This window comes from Canis lupus, chromosome X (genome assembly GCF_048164855.1).
Source record: "Canis lupus baileyi chromosome X, mCanLup2.hap1, whole genome shotgun sequence".
NCBI lineage: Eukaryota > Metazoa > Chordata > Mammalia > Carnivora > Canidae > Canis > Canis lupus.
In genome coordinates this window covers 59,758,585-59,781,933 of record NC_132876.1, presented here as the reverse complement: position 1 = coordinate 59,781,933, position 23,349 = coordinate 59,758,585, and positions in this window count along the sequence as shown.

The following is a 23,349-nucleotide window of genomic DNA, read 5'->3' as shown; positions in this document are numbered from 1 at the left end:
AAAAATATTTTATTTATTTAATTGAAAGAGTGAGATCATGAACATGGGTTAGGGGCAGGGGGAGAGAGAGAAGCAGAAACCTGAGCAAGAAACCCAATATGGGGCTCAATAAACAGGACCCTGAGATGATGACCTGAACCAGAAGCAGAGGCTTAACTGACTAAGCCCCCCAGGTGGCCCTAATTTTCTGCTTAATACCCACTCATATACTTACCTGATTTCATCCATCGAAACTGCCCGTATCAAGGATCAATGCAAGAAATAGTTACTTGAAAAATCTGCAACTTGGGTGAAAATCAATATAATTGTCTATTGTAACATGTAACCTTAATATAAGGATCCTACATTCCTCATAAGAGGACTCAGGAAAAATTTCTTCCTCCTAATGAATTTTATGCTTCCTTGTATTAGATATAATTATAATAGCCTTTGATATTTCTCTTTACTTCTTGATTATTAGAAATCTCAGAGCTAAATATTCTTCTTTATATATTCTAGGATTTTAATTTTATTTTTTTTATTTAAATTCAATCTGCAAACATATAAGACATCATTCGTTTCAGACATAGTTTTCAATAATTCAGAATTTGTGCATAACACACTGTGCTCATCTCATCATGTGCCCTTCTTAAAGCCCATCACCCAATTATCTCGTTCCCCACCCACCATCCCTTCAGTAACCTTCAGTTTGCATCCCATAGTTAAGAGTCCCTCATGGCTTATCTTCTCTGATTTTTCCACATTCAGTTTCCTCTCCTTCCCTTATGGTACCTTTCAGTATTTCTTATATTCCCCATATAAATGAAACCATATGATGATTATCTTTCTCCAATTGACTTACTTTAATTACCATAATACCCTGCAGTTCCATCCAAGCCTATGTAAGTTAGTAAGTACTCATCCTTTCAGATGGCTGCATAATAATCCATGATATATATATATATATATATATATATATATATATATATATATATCTTCTTTATCCATTCATCTGTTGAAGGACATCTCAGCTCCTTCCACAGTGTGGCTATTGTGGACATTGCAGCTATGAACATTGGGGTGCAGGTGCCTCATTGTTTCACTACATCTATATCTTCGGGGTAAAGATTCAGTAGTGCAATTGCAGGGCACAGGGTAACCCTATTTTGATCCTCTTGAGGAACTTCCACACTGTTTTGAAGTGACTACACCAGCTTGAATTCCCATCAACAGTGTAATAAGGATCAACTTTCTCCACATCCTTGCCAACCTTTGTTAATTCTTGTTTATTAATCTTAGTTATACAAATTGGTGTAATTTGTGCTGTAAACCACATCTCATTGTGGTTTTTATTTGTATTTCCCTGATGACAATTGATGTAGACAATTTGTTCATGTGTCTGTTGGCTATTGGTATGTCTTCTTGACTGGATTGTTTGTTTCTTGGGTGTTGAGTTTGATAAGTTATTTATGGATCTTGGATACTACCTCTTTACCTGATATGTCATTTGCAAGTATCTTCTCCCGTTCTATAGGTTGCCTTTTAGTTTTGTTGACTGTTTCCATTGTTGTGCAAAAGCTTTTTATACTGATGAAGTCCCACTACTTATTTTTGCTTTTGTTTTCCTTGCCTTATTGCAAGAAGTAGTTGCAGCCAAGGTCAAAATGGTTGCTGCCTGTGTTCTCCTGTTGGGTTTTGATGGATTCATGTCTCACATTTAGGTGGTTCATCAATTTTCATTTTATCTTTGTGTATGGAATAAGAGAATGGTCTAGTTTCATTTTTCTGCATGTGGCTGTCCTATTTCCTCAATACCATTTCTGAAGAGACTTTCCTCCATTGGATATCTGTCCCTGGTTTGTAAAGGATTAGTTGGCCATAGAGTTGAGGGTCCACTTCTGGGTTCCATATTCTGTTCCATTGATCTATGTGTTTGGCCTTCTGCCAGTACCATGCTGTCTTGATGATCACAGCTTTGTGATATAGTTTGAAGTCTGAAATTGGGATGAAAGTAGCTTTGTTTTATTTTTTTTTCTTTTTTCAACATTGTTATGGCTATTTGGGGTCTTTCCTGGTTCCATGCAAATCTTAGGATATTTGTTCCAACTCTGTGAAAAATGTCAATGGTATTCTGATAGGGATTGGATTGAATGTGTAGCATAAACACTTAAGCAATATATATTATTCCAATCCATGAGTGTGGAATGTTTTTCCATCCCTTTGTGTTTTCCTCAATTTCTTTCATAAGTGTTCTATAGTTATAGAGTACAGATCCTTTACCTCTTAGGTTAGGTTTATTTTTTTTAAGATTTTATTTATTTATGAGAGAGAGAGAGAGAGAGAGAGGCAGAGACACAGGCAGAGGGAGAAGCAGGCTCCATGCAAGGAGCCTGACATGGGACTCAATCCCGGATCTCCAGGATCATGCCCTGGGATGAAGGTGGCGCTAAACCACTGAGCCACTGGGGCTGCCCAGGTTAGGTTTATTTCTAAGCATCTTATGGTTTTTGGTGCAATTGTAAATGGGATTCATTCCTTAATTTCTCTTTCTTCAGTATCATTGTTAGTGATAGAAATGCAATTAATTTCTGTGAATTTATTTTTTATCTTGCCACATGAGTTCTGGCAATTTGAAGGAGGAGTCTTTCAGGTTTTTCATATACACTTCATGTCATCTGGGAAGAGTGAGAGTTTGACTTCTTCTTTGCCAATTTAAATACCTTTTATTAATTTTTGTTTTCTGGGGGCTGAGGCTCAGATTCTAGTACTATGTTCAACCACATTGGTGAGAATGGGCATCCTTGCTATGTTACTGTCCTTAGGGAAAAGCTCTCAGTTCTTCCCCATTAAGAGTGATACTTATTGTGGGCCTTTCATAGAAGGCTTTTATGATGCAGAGTTAGGTTCCCTCTATCCTTCTACTGTGGAAGGTTTTAATCAAGATGCATTTTGTCAAATGCTTTCTTTGCATCCATTGAGGGGATCTTATGGTTCTTGTCCTTTCTTTTATTAACATGATGTATCACTTTGATTGATTTCAAAATGTTGAACCAACATTGAAGCCCAGGAATAAATGCAACTTGGTCATGGTGAATAATCCTTTTTAATGTACGGGTGGGTCCTATTGGGTAGCATCTTGGTAAATATTTTGGCATCCGTGTGCATCTGGGATATTGGTCTGCAATTCTTCTTTTTGATGGGGTCTTTGTATGGTTTTGTGATAAAGATAATACTGGCCTCATAGAGTTTGGAAGGTTTCTTTCCATTTCTATTTTTTGAAACAGCTTCGTAGAATACATATTATTTCTTCTTTAAATATTTGGAGAATTCCCCTGGAAACTATCTGGCCCTGGACTCTTGTTCCCCTCCTCTTGGGGGGTAGCTGATTAATGCTTTAATTTCCTTGCTAGTTATGAGTCTTTTTAGATTTTCTATTTCTTGCTGTTTTAGTTTTGTTAGTTTATAAGTTTCCAGGAATGGATTTATTTCTTCCATATTATCTAATTTGTTGGCGTATAGTTGTTCATAATACGTTTTTAAAATTGTATTTCCTTGGTGTTGGCCATGACCTCTCCTCTCCATTGATTTCATTATTATATACCCTTTCTTTTTTCTTTTTGACAAATTTGGCTAGGGGTTCCTTGATATTAATTCATTCAAAGAACCAGCTTCCAGTTTCATTGATATATTCTACTGTTGTTCTGTTTTCTCTTTCTTTGAGTTCTGATCTAATCTCTATTATTTCTATTCTCCTGCTTGGTTCAGGCTTTATTCCCCGTTCTTTCTCCAGAATCTTTAGGTGTAAATTTAGCTAGCTTGTATTTGAATTTTTTTTCTGATTTTTTGTGAGAGGCTTGTGTTGAAGTACTTCCCTTTTAAGACAGCCTTTGCTGTATCCCAAAGGTTTTGAACAGTTGTGCTTTCATTTATGTTAGTTTTCATTTCAATTGCTTAATTTCCTGGTTGACCCATTCATTCTTTAGTAGGATGCTGTTTAACTCTAAGTGTTTGAGTTCCTTCCCAGTTTCCTCTTGTGATTGTCTTCAAGTTTCAAACCTTTGTGGTCTGAAAATATGCAGGGAGTGATCTGAATATTTGGTGCCAGTTGAGACCTTATTTGTGACACAGTATGTGATCTATTCTGGAGAAAGTTCCATGTGCAAATGAGAATAATGTGTATTCTGTTGCTTTGGGTTAAAATGCTCGGTTTGTATCTGTGAAGTCCACCTGGTCCAGTGTGTCATTCAAAATCCTTATTTGTTTGCTGATCTTCTGCTTAAATTATTTGTCCATTGATATGAGTGGGATGTTGAATTCCCCTACTATTAATGTGTTATATATGTGGATCTTTACATTGGTTATTAATTGGTTGATAAAATTGGCTGCTTCCAAATTAGGACTATAAATATATATAATTAATAGATCTTCTTGTTGTATAGACACTTTAAGTGTGATATAGTGGTGACTCTCTTCATCTCTCATTGTAATCTTTGCTTTAAAATCCAATTCATCTAGAGGCACCTGGGTGGCTCAATGATCGAGCATTAGCCTTTAGCTGGGCTCATGATCCCAGGGTCCTGGGATTGAGTCTCACATCATGCTCCCCACAGGGAGCCGGCTTCTCCCTCTGCCTAAGTTTCTGCCCCTCTCTCTGTGTCTCTCATGAATAAATAAATAAGATCTTTAAAAAAATCGAATTCATCTGATGTGAGGAATGCTACCCCACCTTTTTCTTGAACACTGTTTACATACTAAATTATTCTCCACCTCTTAATTTTCAGTCTGGACGTGTCTATAGTCTAAAATGAGTCTCTTGTAAAGACCATATGGATGGGTCTTGCTTTTTTAATCACTCTGATACTCTGTGTCTTTTGATTGGAGCATTTCGATCATTTATATTTTGAGTAACTGTTGCAACATATGAATTTAGTGCCATTGTATTACCTATAAGGTCCCCATTTCTGCAGATTGCCTCTGGTTATTTCTGTTCTATTTTACTCTTGGACTCCCTCTTCACTTACGGGGTCACCCATAATATTTCTTGCAAGCCTGGCTTTGTAGTCACATATTCTTTCAGTTTCTATCTTGGAAACTCTTTCTCTCTCCTTCTATTCTGAATGACGGCCTTGCTGGATAAATTATTCTTGGCTACATGTTTTGCTCATATAATGCCATGAATATATCATGCCGGCCCTTTCTGGCCTGCCAAATCTCTGTGTATAGGCCTGATGTCAATCTAACATTTCTCCCTCTGCATGTTAGAATCTCCTGTCTGGAGTTGCTTTCAGGATTTTTCTATTTATCTCTTGCAAGTTTGCAAGATTCACTATTATGTTGGGGTGTTGATCTATTGTTATTGATTTTCAGGGGAGTTCTCTCTATCTTCTGGAGTTAATATCTGTTTCCTTCCCCAGATTAGGGAAGTCCACAGCTATTATTTGCTCAAATATACCTTCTAGCCGTATTGCTGCTACTTTAGGAATTCCAATAATTCTGATGTTTTTTTCATGGCATCATTTTTGTCTTGGAGCCTCTCCTCATTGGCTATTGTTTTCTCTTTTCCTCAGCTTCCTTCCATTCCATCAACTTGTCTTCTATGTCATTTATTATGTCTTTTGTTTCATTTACCTTATGTATTAGAGCATCGAATTTAGCCTGCATCTAGGTTAAAATATTTTTTAATTTCATCCTGATTAGATCATATTTCTGCACTAAGAGATTCTCTAGAATCTTTTATGTTTTTTTCAATCCCAGATCATAACTTTATAATTGTTTTCCTGAATTTCATCTCTGATGTTTTACTGAAATCCATAATGATTAGATCTGTGACAGAGTATTATCTCTCCTTCATTCTTTTGCTGTGAATTCTTCCTTCTAGTCATTTTTCCCAGAAAAAAATGGATGAAAGAGTGAGCACTAACAAAGATATCTACCATGAAACAAGCAAAATACATACTAGGCAAATCTGAAAAGGTCAGAAATCAGATAAGATAAGAAAATAAAAAGCCAAAGAAAAAGAAAAAACAAAACAAAAAATGGGGAAAGGTGGATGGAGAGAGACTATAATCTCACAGGGTGGACAAAACAAGGATGATCCACTTGGTTCTGAGTGTATTTTGGACTTTGTTTTAGATGACACTAAATTCCATAATTACAAAGAAGTCAAAAATTTATATATATGTATTGTGTATAGGGGGGCACTTGATGGGATGAGCACTGGGTGTTATTCTGTATGTTGGCAAATTGAACACCAATAAAAAATAAATTTATTATAAAAAAAACTCTGAGGAACCTCCAAAATATATATATATGTATATGTGTGTATATATATATATATATATATATACATATATATATATACATATATTTGTATATGTATACTGTGAAAGGAAGCCAAAATTGATGGATATATCGACAAAATGTAAGTGTAAAAATGAAAGTTAAAAAAGATTTAAAAACAGAGTAATCAAATAGGAAACTAGTTGAAGTGGGAAAAAAGAAAAAAGAGAAAATTTTAAACTGAAAGATAAACGAATTATAAGAAAAAAATCTTGAGTTCTATAAACTATTTTCCCTTACACTGGAGATTTGCAGTTCTGTGTGGTCCAGAAATTTGTGATTTACCTGTTCTTCCAGGTAGTCTTCTGAGGAAGTGACCTGCTGCACTGATTCTCAAGTGTCTATGCCTGGGTGGAAATGCCCCACCTTTTGACAGGAGGCCAGGCTCAGTGTAAGGTGTTTTCTGTGTGTGGCTTTTGTCCCCTGAAGGCTTTCCGAGCCTTTTTAGAGGGTGAAAATAAAAATGGCTTTGCCCTTATCTCCGGCTCTGGAGCTGAAATATGGTGTATGCCAAAATCTGCAGACTCCTGTGGTACTTACCCACTCTGATGCTCCTGGGGGAAGATGGAGGGATGCTGACTTATGCACTTTCAGGGTCCCATCAGAAAGAGATTTAGCCAGATCCTGTACACACCTGCTTCACCTCTCCTGGAGGAAGTGTAGCTTCTCCTCATTTCTATCCTTTATAGGGCTTTGGCACAGAGTGTTTGCCCAGTTGAATGAGCATCCACTCCATCTCTCCAGAGGGGTAGGCAAAGGGTTGCTGCATTCCTGTCCTTTACAGGGACTCAACACAGAAAATGGCCACCCTATCAGGCCACAGTTCTAAGTTTATAGCAAAATGAACTGAGAGCTCCCTCCTGGGCTTGCTGACCCAAACTAGCTTCCCTGCTCTAAATGCTTGGGAACTTTGCCAGCTCAGGCATCCCTGTTCTTTCTGTGACTCTGAGGATTTGGGGACTCCAATGTCCCACCTTGGATCCTGTTCCACTTAACCACTGAGCTCCTTTCAGGTAGGGAAGTCTCTTGCTGGAGCAAGTTTCTGAAGTTCCCAATTTTGAGCTCCAGGATTAAATCACTTTCCAGTACCCAGCTTATGGAGGCTCCCTCCACTGACCATTTATATTCTGATATATCCCCTCCATTTCTCTTCACACTCCAACCTTGCAAACAGTTGTCAATTTCCTATTTATATACTTCCAGTCATTCTTTCTTAGATCTCAGGTTGAATTCATATTTCTTCAGGATTAATGATAGTTATCTAGCTAAATTAAGAGGACTGGATGAAACCAATATCCCTACTCTTTCACCATCTTGCCCAAAAGTCTAGTCCTTTTATTTTAAATATTCATTATATTATGTGTTATTATTGTAAACCATTTCAAACCTAAGAAATATGAAAATAGATAAGGTTATAGATTGCATATATACACATACTTAGAGGAGTGGCATTCAATGTTGTTTTGTTTTTGTTTTGTTTTACTTTGAGAATGGAACTAGTGGCTCCTAACATATGCTGACATTTTCTGTTTCTAATACACATTTTTTGAGGTATAATTCTTATAGCATAAAATTTAACCTTTTTTTAAAAAAAAGATTTTATTTATTTATTCATGAGAGACAGAGAGAGAGACAGAGACATAGGCAAAGGGAGAAGCAAGCTCCTCACAGGGAGCCCGATGTGGGAATCGATCCTGGAACCTTGAGATCACACCCTGAGACAAAGACAGATGCTCAACAGCTAAGTCACCCAGGTATCCCAAAATTTAACTTTTTAAAGTGTATTATTCAAAAAATTGTGTAACCATAATTACCAAATAATTCCAGACATTTGTCACTCCAAAAAGAAACTCTGTACCCATTAGCAGTTGCTCCCCATTCTTTCCTTATTTTTTTAAGATTATATTTATTTATTCATGAGAGACACAGAGGGAGAGAAGAAGAGACATAGGCAGAGGGAGAAGCAGGCTTTTCACAGGGAACATGATGCAGGACTTGATCCCAGATCCTGGGATCACACCCTGAGCCAAAGGCAGATGTTCAACTTCTGAGCCACCCAGATGTCCCTATCCCCATCCTTTATTCCCTTATCCCATGGTAACTAGTAATCAACTTTATATCTCATTAAATTTGCCAATTTTGGACATATCATATAAATGGAATCAGTCAATGTATACTTTTGTACCTTTTTTTAAATTTTTTTTATTATTTATTTATGATAGGCACACAGTGAGAGAGAGAGGCAGAGACACAGGCAGAGGGAGAAGCAGGCTCCATGCACCAAGAGCCCGACGTGGGATTTGATCCCGGGTCTCCAGGATCGCGCCCTGGGCCAAAGGCAGGTGCCAAACCGCTGCGCCACCCAGGGATCCCACTTTTGTACCTTTTTAAAAAAATAAGCATAATATTTTCAAGGTCCATCTATGCTGTAACATGCATAAGTATTCATCTTTATGGTTGAGTAGTATTCCATTGTGTGGATATACCATACTTCATGTACCCATTCATACATTGATAGACATTAGGTTTGTTTCACATGTTGGATATTATAAGTAATAATGCTATGTACATTCATAAGTATGTTTTTTGTGTGGACATATCTAATCATCTTGTGTATATCCCTAAGGGTGGAATTGCTAGGTTATGTGGTAACTCTGCTTAACTCTATGAAAACACTAAATACTTTTCGACAGTGGCCACATCCTTGATCTTTCCGCAACGAAATTGCAAGTGTTCCTAATCTCCATCTTCACCAACACTTATTTTCTGTTCTACCTTTTTATGTTGTTCGTTTTTTATTATGGCCATCTGAGTGGGTGTGAAGTAGTATTTTGTGGCATGGATTTGCCTATCCCTAATGATATGATATTGGGCATCTTTTTATGTGATTCTTAGCCATTGGTAGATCTTATTTAGAAAATGTCTCTTAAGACCCTTCGTGTTTAAATTATGTTGTCTTCTTATCATTGAGTTCTAAGAGTTTGATATATATTCTGGATTATAGGCAGGGCAAGATGACAGATGAGTAGGGGTCCTCAAAAAGCCTGGCCCCATCAACTTACCTAGATAACTTTCAAATCATCATGAACACCTATGAATTTGACCTGATATTTAAAGAGAGAACAGCTGGAACACTACAGAGAGAAGGGTTTTCACTTCTAGCAAGGTAGGAATTCAGAAAAAAAAATAAACGAAAAAGAAAAAAGTAGGGAAGGAGCACCACGAGGCCTAGGCTAAGGCTGGCAGTGAAAGCCTCTGGGACAGGAAAGCCCAGCCCTGGAGAAGCAGGAACTTAAAAAATCTGCACCAGATTCTTCCTGGCTGGAAAGACGCTTAGCAGGGAAACCCAGCCAAATCACAGAAGGGGCAGTGATGCCTCTGGTTTCCCAGAGTCACTAATAGAGTAAATGCCCCCCCAGGGCAAAGCGTGGCACAAACTGTGGGCTGATCTCTGTAAAGGGCTGGAGCCCACACCCGGTGGAGCATCTGGGGGAAGCCGGTCAGCCAAGCAGGTGGATCAAGATATAAGGGTCTGCACTTTGCTGCCTTTGGGAGTTCGATTCCAGCAGTGCAGGGCCCCAGATCCCAGGGTGCTAAGTGGACACAGACCATGACCCTGCGTTCCACCTGGGACTAGCAGAGGAGGAAGGACACTGGACAATGAGGACTCTTCTGCCACAGGGTGCTCCCAAGCTGTGCAGATCATAACACCCATGCCTGCCCCAGGAGCATCTAGGCCAGTGAAGACAGGGAGACTGCATTAGTTACTCCCAGGGAGCTGACTCCAGAGCTGCAGACCTGGCATGCGCCAGTATTGTTTTTCCTCCTTTTCTTACCTTGTGCCTAGGAGAGGCAAGGCTGCCAGGGAACAGAGGCCTCATGAGGTAAACAGCTCCCACTGAACCTGGCACCCAGCAGGGGGTGAGGTAGTTCCAGCAGGTACATACACCTGAGAAATAGCACAGCAGGCCCTCCCCCAGAAGACCAGCTTGAAGAACAGGGGAAGAGCAAGTTCTTTTTTTTTTTTTTTTTTTTTTTTTTTTTTGAAGAGCAAGTTCTTGACAAAGCAGTCCTGGAAAGCTCCAGGGGAAGTCAGAGGGATTTATAGTATATAGAACTAAAGGGTTCTCCCCGCTTTGGTTCCCCCTTCTTTCAGTACAACTCATTTTTAAATCAGACTAAAAATTTACAATATTTTTTCTCTTTTTCCACCTTAACTACAATATTTTACCACCTCTTAATTTTTAAGTTTCTTTCATTTTGGCTTTCATATTTCTACAATTACACGTCCTAGATATATTTTCCACTTTTAGATTCCCTTCAACATACTCATCATAATTTTGGGAGATATACAAGACATCTTTTTGTGTTTCATTTTGTTTTGTGTTTTTTGTTTTCTCTGCCTCATTTTGTTCTAAGCAAAAATGAATTATTGGCACTTCATTAAGATAAGATGCTTCTGGGGATCCCTGGGTGGCTCAGTGGTTTGGCACCTGCCTTTGGACCAGGGCACCATCCTGGATTCCTGGGATCGAATCCCAAGTTGGGAGCCTGGCATGGAGCCTGCTTCTCCCTCCTCCTGTGTCTCTGCCTCTCTCTCTCTCTCTCTCTCTCTCTCTGTCTCTGTCTCTCTCTCTCTCTCTATATATATATATATATATATATATATACACATCTGTCTATTATAAATAAATAAATAAATCTTAAAAAAAGATAATAAAACTTCTGCACAGCAAAAGAACCTGCAACAAAACTGAAAGACAACCTACAGAATGGGAGAAAATATTTGCACATGATGTATCAGATAAAGGGCTAGTTTCTAAGGTCTGTAAGGAACTTAATAAACTCAACAGCAAAGAAAGAAACCATCCAATCATGAAATGGGCAAAAGACATGGACAGAAATCTCACAGAGGAAGACATAGACATGGCCAGAAGCGCATGAGAAAATGCTCTGCATCACTGGCCATCAGAGAAATACAAATCAAAACCACAATGAGATACCACCTCACACCAGTAAGAATTGGGAAAATTAACAAGGCAGGAAACTACAAATGTTGGAGAGGATGTGGAGAAAGGGGAATCCTCTTGCAGTTTTGGTGGGAATGTGAACTGGGGCAGCCACTCTAGAAAACTGTGGAGGTTCCTCAAACAGTTAAAAATAGATCTGCCCTACGACCCAGCAATTGCACTGTTGGGGATTTTCCCTTAAGATACAGATGCACTGAAACAGCAGGACACCTGCACCCCAATGTTTATAGCAGCAATGTCCACAATAGCCAAACTGTGGAGGAACCTCGGTGTCCATAGAAAGATGAATGGATAAAGAAGATGTAGTATATGTATACAATGGAGTATTACTCAGCCATTAGGAACGACAAATACCCACTATTTGCATCGACGTGGAGGGACCTGGAGGGTATTGTGCTGAGTAAAATAAGTCAATCGGAAAATGACAAGCATTATATGTTCTCATTCATTTGGGGAATATAAAAATTAGTGAAAGGGAATAAAGGGAAAGGAGAGAAAATGAGTGAAAATATCAGTGAGGGTGACAAAACATGAAAGACACCTAACTCTGGGAAATGAGCAACGGGTAGTGGAAGGGGAAGTGTGCAGGGGATTGGGGTGACTGGGTGATGGGCAGTGAGGGGGGCATTGGTGGGACGAGCCCTGGGTGTTATGCTATATGTTGGAAATTGAACTCCAATAAAAAATAAAATTTTATCTTGATGAAGTCCCAATAGTTCATTTTTGCTTTTGTTTCTTTTGCCTTCGTGGATGTATCTTGCAAGAAGTTACTGTGGCCGAGTTCAAAAAGGGTGTTGCCTGTGTTCTTCTCTAGGATTTTGATGGAATCTTGTCTCACATTTAGATCTTTCATCCATTTTGAGTTTATCTTTGTGTATGGTGAAAGAGAGTGGTCTAGTTTCATTCTTCTGCATGTGGATGTCCAATTTGCCCAGCACCATTTATTGAAGAGACTGTCTTTCTTCCAATGGATAGTCTTTCCTCCTTTATCGAATATTAGTTGCCCATAAAGTTCAGGGTCCACTTCTGGATTCTCTATTCTGTTCCACTGATCTATGTGTCTGTTTTTGTGCCAGTACCACACTGTCTTGATGACCACAGCTTTGTAGTACAACCTGAAATCTGGCATTGTGATGCCCCCAGATATGGTTTTCTTTTTTAAAATTCCCCTGGCTATTCGGGGTCTTTTCTGATTCCACACAAATCTTAAAATAATTTGTTCTAACTCTCTGAAGAAAGTCCATGGTATTTTGATAGGGATTGCATTAAACGTGTATATTGCCCTGGGTAACATTGACATTTTCACAATATTAATTCTGCCAGTCCATGAGCATGGAATATTTTTCCATCTCTTTGTGTCTTCCTCAATTTCTTTCAGAAGTGTTCTATAGTTTTGAGGGTATAGATCCTTTACCTCTCTGGTTAGGTTTATTCCTAGGTATCTTATGCTTTTGGGTGCAATTGTAAATGGGATTGACTCCTTAATTTCTCTTTCTTCAGTCTCATTGTTAGTGTATAGAAATGCCACTGACTTCTGGGCATTGATTTTGTATCCTGCCACGCTACCGAATTGCTGTATGAGTTCTAGCAATCTTGGGGTGGAGACTTTTGGGTTTTCTATGTAGAGTATCATGTCATCGGCGAAGAGGGAGAGTTTGACTTCTTCTTTGCCAATTTGAATGCCTTTAATGTCTTTTTGTTGTCTGATTGCTGAGGCTAGGACTTCCAGTACTATGTTGAACAGCAGTGGTGAGAGGATACAGTCAACAAAACTCAAAGACAACCTACAGAATGGGAGAAGATATTTGCAAATGACATATCAGATAAAGGGCTAGTTTCCAAGATCTATAAAGAACTTATTAAACTCAACAGCAAAGAAACAAACAATCCAATCATGAAATGGGCAAAAGACATGAACAGAAATCTCACAGAGGAAGACATAGACATGGCCAACATGCATACGAGAAAATGCTCTGCATCACTTGCCATCAGGGAAATACAAATCAAAACTACAATGAGATACCACCTCACACCAGTGAGAATGGGGAAAATTAACAAGGCAGGAAACAACAAATGTTGGAGAGGATGCGGAGAAAAGGGAACCCTCTTTCTTATGTTCTATATCATTTATTTCTTTATATATATATATAATTTATTTCTGCTTATATTTTTACTATTTCCTTAAAATGCATGCCTTTAGGTTTGGTATGTTGTTCTATTTCTAGCTCTTTTTTTAAATATTTTATTTATTCATGAGAGATAGAGAGAGAGAGAGACAGAAGCAAGAGATATAGCCATAGGGAGAAGCAGGCTCATTGCAGGGAGCCTTATGTGGGATTCAATCCTGGGACTCCAGGATCACGCCCTGGGCCGAATGCAGGCGCTGAGTCTGAGTCACCCAGAGATTCCTGTTATATAGCTCTTTTAAGTATAAGATTACATTGTTTGAGTTTTTCTTGCTTCTCTTGGTATGTCTGTATTGCTCTAAATTTCCCTCCTAGAATTGCCTTTGTGGATCCCACAGGTTTTGGGCCATTGTTTTCTTTTTCATTTGTCACCAAGTAGGATTTTTTTCTTTTTCAATATATTTTGCAAATTTAATTATAACATGTCTTGGTGTTGGTCTGCTTTAGTTGATTTTCATGGGTGTTCACTCTGTATCCTGAATCTGGATATCAGTTTACTTCCCTTAAGGAGGTTTTCAAAAATTATTTATTTATTTTTTGTATATTTTTTATTGGAGTTCTACTTGCCAACATATACTATAATACCAAGTGCTTATCTGATCAAGTGTCCGGTTCAAGACCCATCACCCAGTCACCCATTTCCCGACCAGACACCCTATCCAGTACACCCTGTTCATTTCCCAAGTTAGGAGTCTCTCATACTTTGTCACCATCTCTGATTATTCCCACTCATTTTCTCTCCCTTCCATACAATCCCTTTCACAATATTTTTATATTCCCCATGGGAGTGCAACCATATAATGATTGTCCCTCACCAATTGACTTACTTCACTCAACAAAATACCCTCCAGTTCCATACATGTCGAAGCAAATGGTGAGTATTGGTCATTTCTAATGGCTGAGTCATATTCCATTGAATATATATACCACATCTTTTTTATCCATTCATCTTTCTATGGACACTGAGCCTTCTTCCACAGTTTGGTCACTGTGGACATTGCTGCACTAAACATTGGGGTGCAGGTGTCTCTATTTTCATTGTATCTGTATCTTTGAGATAATTCCCCATAAGTGCAATTCCTAGGTCATAGGTACCTCTATTTTTAACTCTGAGGAACCTCCACACAGTTTTCCAGAATGGCTACACCAGTTCACATTCCCACCAACAGTGCAAGAGAGTTCCCATGTTTCCACATCCTCTCCAACATTTGTTGTTTCTGTCTTGTTAATTTTCACTATTCTCACTGGTGTGAGGTGGTATCATATTGTGGGTTTGATTTGTACTTCCCTGATGGCAAGCAATGTGGAGCATTATTTCATGTGCTTGTTGGTCACGTGTATGTATTCTTTGGAGAAAAGTCTGTTCATCTCTATTACCTATTTCATAATTGGTTTGTTTCTTTGTTATTGAGTTTCATAAGTTCTTTATAGATCTTGGACATTAGCCCTTTATCTGATATACCATTTGCAAATATCTTCTCCCATTCCGTAGGTTGTCTTTGAGTTTTGTTGACTGTTTCTTTTCCTGTGCAGAAGCATTCTATCTTGATGAAGTCCCAAAAGTTCATTTTTGCTTTTGTTTTCCTTGCACTCATGGATGTATCTTGCAAGAAGTTGCTGTGGCCAAGTTCAGAAAGGGTGTAGCTGTGTTCTCCTCTAGGATTTTAATGGATTCTTGTCTCACATTTAGATCTTTCATCCATTTTGAGTTTATCTTTGTGTATGGTGTTAGAAAATGGTCTAGTTTCATTATTCTGCATGTGGATGTCCAATTTTTCCTGCACCATTCTTTGAAGAGGCTGTCCTTTTTCCAGTGGATTGTCTTTCCTGCTTTGTCGAATATTAGTTGACCATAAAGTTGAAAGTCCACTTCTGGGTTCTCTATTCTGTTCCATTGATCTATGTGTCTGTTTTTGTGCCAGTACCACACTGTCTTGATGACCACAGCTTTGTAGTACAATCTGAAATCTGGCATTGTGATGTCCCCAGCTCTGGTTTTCTTTTTTAATATTACCCTGGCTATTCGGGGTCTTTTCTGATTCCATACAAACCTGAGATAATTTGTTCCAACTTTCTGAAGAAACTCCATGGTATTGTAATATGGAGTCCATTTAACTTGTAAATAGCCTTGGGTAGCATTGGCTTTTTCACAATATTAATTCTTCCAATGAATGAGCATGGAAATTTCCATCTCTTTGTGTCTTCTTCAACCTCTTTCAGAAGTGTTCTGTAGGTTTTAAGAGTATAGATCCTTTAGAAATTTGGTCAGGTTTATTCCTAAGTATCTTATGCTTTTCATTGCATTTGTATATGGGATTGATTCCTAAATTTCTCTTCCTTCAGTTTTATTTTTAGTGTATATATATGCCACTAATTTCCGTGCATTGATTTTGTATCTTGCCACATTGCTGAATTGCTGTATGAGTTCTAGCAATCTTGGAGGGGAGTCTTTTGGGTTTTCTATGGACAGTATCATGTCTTCAATGAAGAGGGAGAGTTTGCTTTCTTCTTTCTCAATTTGAATGCCTTTTATTTCTTTTTGTTGTCTTTTTGGTGAGCCTAGGACTTGTAGTACTGTGTTGAATACCAGTGGTGAGAGTGGACATCCCTGTCTTGTTCCTGGTCTTAGGGGAAAGGCTCCCAGTGTTTCCCCATTGAGAATGATATTTGCTGTGGGCTTCTTGTATATCGGTTTTTAAGATGCTGAGGAATGTTCCCTCTATCCCTACACTCTGAAGGGTTTTGATCAGGAATGAATGCTGTATTTTGTCAAATGCTTTCTCTGCAGCTATTGAGAGGATCATAGAGTTGTTTCTTCTCTTGTTGATATGATCTATCATATTGATTGCTTTACAAGCGTTAAACCAGCCTTGCTTCCCAGGAATAAGTCCCTCTTTTTCATGGTAAATAATCTTCTTATTATACTGTTGGATCCTATTGGCTAGTATCTTGTTGAGAATGTTTGCATCTGTGTTCATCAGGAATATTGGCCTATAATTCTCCTTTTTGGTGGGGTCTTTGCCTGGTGTTGGAATTAAGGTGATGCAGGCCTCATGAAAAGATTTTGGAAGTATCCTGTCCCTTTCTAACTTTTGGAACAGCTTTGGTAAATAGATATTATTTCTCCTTTAAAAGTTTGATAAAATTCTCCTGGGAAGCCATCTGGACCTGGACATTTGTGTCTTGGGAGGTTTTTGATGAATGCTTCAATTCATCAGAATTGTTACTTGCCTGTTCAGGTTTTCTATTTCTTCCTGTTCTAGTTTTGGTAATTTGTGGTTTTCCAGAAATCCAACCATTTTGTCTAGATTGTGTAATTAATTGGCTTATAGCTGCCCATAATACATTATTAAAATCATTTGTATTTCCTTGGTATTGTTTGTGATATCTCCTTTTTCATTCATGGTTTTAGTAATTTGAGTCTTTTCTCTTTTCTTTTTATAACGCTGCCTAATGGTTTATCTATCTTATTATTTCAAAGAACCAGCTCCTGTTTTTTTTTTTTTTTTATCTGTTCCACAATTCTTCTGGTCTCTGTTTCATTGAGTTCTGCTTGAGTCTTTATTCTCTTCTTCTGCTCAGTGTAGGTTTTATATCCTCTTCTTTCTCCAGTTTCTTTAGGTGTGAGGTTAGCTTGTATATTTGAGTTTCTTCCAATTTTTGAGGGATGTTTGTATTGCAATGCATTTACCTCTTAGGACTAATTTTGCTGTACCCCAAAGATTTTGAATGGTTGTATCTTCATTCTTACTCGTTTCCATTAATCTTTTTAATTCTTCTCCAGTTTCCTGGTTGACCCTTTCATCTTCTAGCAGAATACTCTTTAACCTCCACTTATTTTAGTTTCTTCCAAATTTCTTCTTGTGATTGAGTTCAAGTTTCAAAGCATTGTGGTCTGAAAATATGCAGGGGACAAATACAATCTTTTGGTATTGTTTGAGACCTTATTTGTGACCCATTATGTGGTCTATTCCGAAGAAAGCTCCATGTGTACTTGAGAAGAATGTGTATGCTGTTGTATTCAGATGCAACGTTCTGTATATATCTGTGAAATCCATCTGGTCCATTGTATCATTTAAAGCTCTTATTTCTTTCATGATTTTGTGTTTAGAATATCTGTCATTTGCAGAAAGTGCTGTGTTGAAGACTCCTACTATTCGTGTATTATAATCTAAGTATATCTTTACTGTTGTTATTAATTTGTTGATATAATTGGCAGCTCCCTCATTAGGGGCATAAATATTCATGACTTTTACGTCTTCTTGTTGGATAGACCCTTTAAGTAAGATACAGTGTCCCTCTTCATCTCTTACTACAGTCTTTGTGATAACTTATTTATCTGATATGAGGACTGCTGCCCCAGCTTTCTTTTGAGGACCATTTGAATGGTAAATGGTTCTCTACCTTTTAATTTTCAGGCTGGAGGTGTCCTTACATCTAATGAGTCTCTTGTAGACAACATATTATGTGTCTTGCTTTTTTATCCAGTCTGAAATCCTGTGTGTTTCAATGGGATTATTTAGCACATTCACATTCAGAGTAACTATGGAAAGATATGAATTTAGTGCCACCATAATACCTATTCCATCCTTGGTTTTGTGGATTATTTCTTTGGGCTTCCTCTTTCTTTTACTGTGTCCCCCTTAATATTTCTTTCACGTCTGGTTTGGTGGTCACAGAATCTTCAGTTTCTGCCTACCTTGAAGATAGAGATGAGAGCCTTGCTGGATAGAGTATTCTTGGTTGCATGTTCTTCTCATTTAGGACCCTGAATATATCCTATCTTCCCTTTCTTGCCTGCCAGGACCCTGTGGAGAGGTCTGCTGTTAATCTAATATTTCTCCCCATATATCTTTGGAATCTTGTGTCTCACTACCTTAAGGATTTTCTCTTTATCTTTAGAATTAGCAAATTTCAGTATTAAATGTCGAGGTGTTGAATGGTTTTTATTGATTTTGGGAGGGCTCTCTATCTCCTGGATCTGAATACCTGTTCCTCTCCCCAAATTAGGGAAGTTCTCAGCTATAATTTGTCCATATATGCTTTCTGGCCTTCTGTCCCTCTCGGTGCTCTCTGGAACCCAAATTATACATTGATTCTTCCTTCTGAGACTATCATTTATTTCCATTAACCTTTTCTCTTGGTCTTTTAATTGTTTTTCTAATTTTTCCTCAGGTTTCTTCATTGCTATCAACTTGTATTTTATGTTGCTCACTCTTTCTTCCATCTCATTAAACCTCATTGTTAGGACCTCCAGTTTGGATTGCATTTCATTTAATTGATTTTTAGTTTCTGCCTGATTAGATCTAAATTGTGCAGTCGTGAAGTCTCCTAGATACTTATGCTTTTTTCCAGAGCCACTAGTAGCTTTATAAATGTGCTTCTGAATTGGGTTTCTGACATCAAATTGTAATCCAAATTCTGTAACTTGTGGCAAAGAATACTGTTTCTGAGTCTTTATTTTGTTGTCATTTCTTCTTTCTAGTCATTTTGCTTAGTACAGTGCCTGCATGAGCAGGCTAAGAATATCAACCATAACCTAAGTTAATTTCACCCTAGATGATTCTGATGAGGTCAGAGACCAGAAAATGAAAATATTTATCAGAATGATATGAAACAAAAACACCACTAAAGTGAAAAACATATTTTAAGACAAGTATTAAAAAACAAAATGTCAAGAATCCCAAAGAAGAAGAAATAAAATAAAAGAGAAAAAATAAAAAAAAAACAAAAGTAAGGTAAAAGAAGAAGAGAAAAAGGGGACTGGCAGATCGTGGTGGTGATAAAGTTTTAGTGGAGAGAGAATGTCATCTACCTGAGGGGTCCTAGGGGGTGATCCTCTTGTTTCTGAGTCTATTAAGTTCTCTGTGTTAGAAGATGCTCTGTCCCTAATTTATATAAACCAGAAATACTTGTAGAAAGCCCAACATTCACCATGAAAACATGAGCGAGATAAAAGAGGGGGGCAGAATGGGAATGAAGAGATAATATAATATCTCAAAATGAAGTAGTACAGTATACTACTTGGTTCTGGTTGCATGTGGGTAATATTTTAGAAGATATTAAATTCTGCCATTGTAGAACAAAAGGAGGCAAAGAAAACAAAAAACACACCCAAAAAAAAACAAAAAAAAACCATATCTTGTATATCTCCCCCAAATTAAGTGATTATGTTGAAGGGAATCTAGAAGTGGAAAATATCTCTGAGACATATAATTGTAGAAATATGAAAGCCAGAAAGGAGGAAACTTAAAAATGAAGGGGTGGTAAAATATTGTAGTTAAGGTGGGAAAAGAGAAAAAAAAAGGAGATTTTTAGTCTGATATAAGAACAAGTTGTAATGGAAAAAGGGAAATAAAAGCAGGAGGACCTCTAGTTTTATATGCTATAAATCCCTCGACCTCCCCTGGAGCTTTCCAGCACTGCTTGGTCAAGAAATTGCTCTTCCCCTTTTCTTCCAGCTGGTCTTCTAGAGGAGGGGCCTGCTGTGCTTATTCTCATGTCCGTGCCTGGGCAGCGATGCCCCACCCCCTGCCTCATGCTGGGCTCAGCGTGTTCTGCTTACCCCATGAGGCCTCTGTTCCCTGGCGCCCCGGATCTCACAGACACAAGGTGAAACAAGGAGAAAAACAACACTGGCGGCAGCCAGTATTCCAGCTCTGGAGTTAGCTCCCTGCTAGTAACTAATGCAGTCTCCCTGTCCACAGTGGCCTAGATGCTCCTGGGGCAGTGCGCATGCACTGATGAGCACAGCTCGGGGGTGCCCAGCAGCAGGAGAGTTCTCCCTGTCCTTCACCATCCCTGCTTCTTCCTGTCCCAGCAGGAGTGCAGGATCCTCGTCTTTGTCTGCTTGGGAACCCTGGGATCTGGGGACCTGTGCTGCTGGAATTGCGCTCCAACAACACGCCGATCCAAAGGCAGTAGGGCACAGACACCTCCATCTGGATCCACCCGTCTATCCAACTGGCTTCTCCCAGATACCTGGCCGGATGCCCGCTCTAGCCCTTTACTGAGATTACTCTACTTGGTGGCGTGCTTTTCCCAAGATGCACTTCCTCTATTAGTGACTCTGGGAAACTGGAGGCTTCACTGCTCCTCCTTTGATTTCACCTGATTTCCCTGACAAGGGCTTTTCTGTCCAGGAAGAATCTGGTGCAGAAGTTAAAGTTCCCACCTGGGATTTCTATCCTGGAGGCTTTCTCAGCTGGCTTTAGCCCAGCTCCTCTCGGTGCCTCTCCCCAACTTGATTCTTTTTTATTTTATTTTTTTCCACCTTCCTCCCTTGCTAGAAGTGAAAACCCTGCTCTCTCTGGCATTCTGGGTGTTCTCTCTTTAAATCTCAGGTCGAATTAATAGGTGTTCAGGATAATTTGAAAGTTAACTAGGTAAGTTGGTGGGGCCTGGTGAGATGAGGACCCCTATTCTTCCGCCATCTTGCCCCACCTCCAACAATTATTTCTTCAAATAAATTCTCTACTCCTTTCTCTCTTTTTTTTCTTTTTGGACTAGTATAATATGGATACTATTACATTTGGTGGAGTCGTTGATGTCTCTTAGATGATTCTTGCTTTGCATAATTCACTTTTCTATCTTTTATTGATTACTATCCATTACTTTGTCTTCTTGGTCACTAAGTTTTTCCTCTGATTCTTCCATCCTGCTATTCATGCCACCAAACATGTTTTTCATATTGTATATTGAGATTTTTTTCTCTGCTATGTTATTCCTTATATCTGTATTAAGGGCCTCACTCATGTCTTTCACTCTTTCATCAAATCCAATGAGTGTCCTTATGATTTTTTTTTAATTCTCTATGAAGGATGTTACTTATATTTGTTTCTCTTTGATCTCTGGCCATAACCTTGCCTTATATTTCATTTGGAATACATTTCTCTGTCTCCTCCTTATGTCTGCCTCTTTGTGTCTCTTTCTGTATATTAGAAAGTCAGTCACATCTTATACTTTTGAATGTAGTAACTTTATGAAAAGGAGGTCATGGAATGCCTTGCAGCATGGTGTACTCTTTTCACCAGTACCTGGCACTTCAGGGGAGTATAGTATATGAGTTGCTCACACTCTGTTTTGTGTCTGAGTCATTTGTCCTTTCAGTGCAGTCATCTGAACTGAATGCCTGCCTGTTATGGACTGTTCTTTGCTTTCTGTGGTGTTAGTGAGACCCAGCCAGGCCAGCTCTGAGGGAGCAATACTACTCTGGAACATAGGAACTGGGTAAGAGTGGTACCAAAATTTGCACTGTGCCACTAGTCTTGTGCCTGATCTTCTGAAGCTCTGTAGCACCTGGGGGATGTGTGCCAGGGCAGCCTGGATCATGGTGGACAGTGACCACTAGGTACCTTGCATCTGGACCTGGTGTGAGATAGTGTGTGAGAGGAAGTGGCTAGGTACTGTAATGAAGCCTGGTGGGGCATAGAAACACAATTGTGTACATGGAGGCTGGGCTGAGCACACAGGCAGCTTTAACAAGATTTGCCATGAGCCCTTGGTCTATACTACAAGTGTCTGTGCAGCTCTGTCTCCTGTAGTTGTCTCTGTTTATGCCAGGGTTGGAGGCTAGTGAGAGAGGGAAATGATGCATGCTAGTTCCCTCATTTTCAAAGAAGTCCCCTAATATGCTCTGAAGTAATTATATACAGAATTATCTCCTGTCTACCAATGGTATTGTGTAACCTGGTGGGTTTTTTGTTTTGTTTTGTTTTGTGTTGTGTTGCTTCTCTTTACAGTCTGCTGTCTCTTTAAGGGCACTGATCTGGCTATCATTTGTCCTCCTACCTCACCAAATACTGCGTGTGTTGAATTTTAAACTCTAGGTTCCATGTCCCACTGGTTTTACAAACTCATGCAATTCAGGACCTCTGTTTTTTTTTTTTGTCTTTTTTGTTTGTTTGTTTTGTTTATAAGACAAGTGTTGTGGGGATTAGTCTTCCCTATGTGAGCTCCCTGGTACAAGGGCCCATTTCTTTGCCCTTTCTATCTGTGCAGATCCAACCCTCCTGTTGGAAGCCACCCTCTACATTTATGACCTTCCTAAACTTTGAGATGCAGTTTCTTCTCTATATTTAGTTGTAGAGTTGGTCCTGACAGGCTTTGGGTTGCTCTCTGGTTTATTGATTTGGATGTGGATGTTATTCAATTGTAAACATGATATAGAGGGAGCTCAGGGTACTCCTAACTCTGCCATCTTGGCTACACACATAGCCTTGCTTTCTTAATTTAACTTTCAGATAGTTTGTTGATAGCATATATAGAAGCACCATTGATTTTTTATGTTGATTTTGTGTCCTGCAACTTTACTAAAACTTTTTATTATTTCTAACACTATTTGGTAGAGTGTTCAGGGTTTTTAACATAAAATTTCCTGTCGTCTGCCAAGACAATTTAACTTCTTCCTTTCTGATTTAATTCCTTTAATTTATTTTTTTTCTGTCTAATTGCTCTGGCTAGAAATCCTGTACTATGTTGAATAGATGTGATGGGAGTGAGTATCCTTGTCATGTTCTTGGTATTAAAAGAAAAACATTTCAGATTTTGACAATTTAAAATTATGTTTACTGTGGGCTTCTCTAACCTTAAGTGGAATTCTCTTTAAAAGCAAACAAAAACTATGGCCTGAAGATTTCCATTAGAATTTAGAAACATTTAGCCATTCTTTGTCACCTGTAAATGGAAAATTCACAAAATCAATACTTTGGTAATTGATTTCTCTTGTGAAAACAGTTTTCATGATTCAAAATATAATTTCAGCATATACTTTGTAGGTCAGACACAATTCCTTATTTAAAATTTTTTTATTGGAG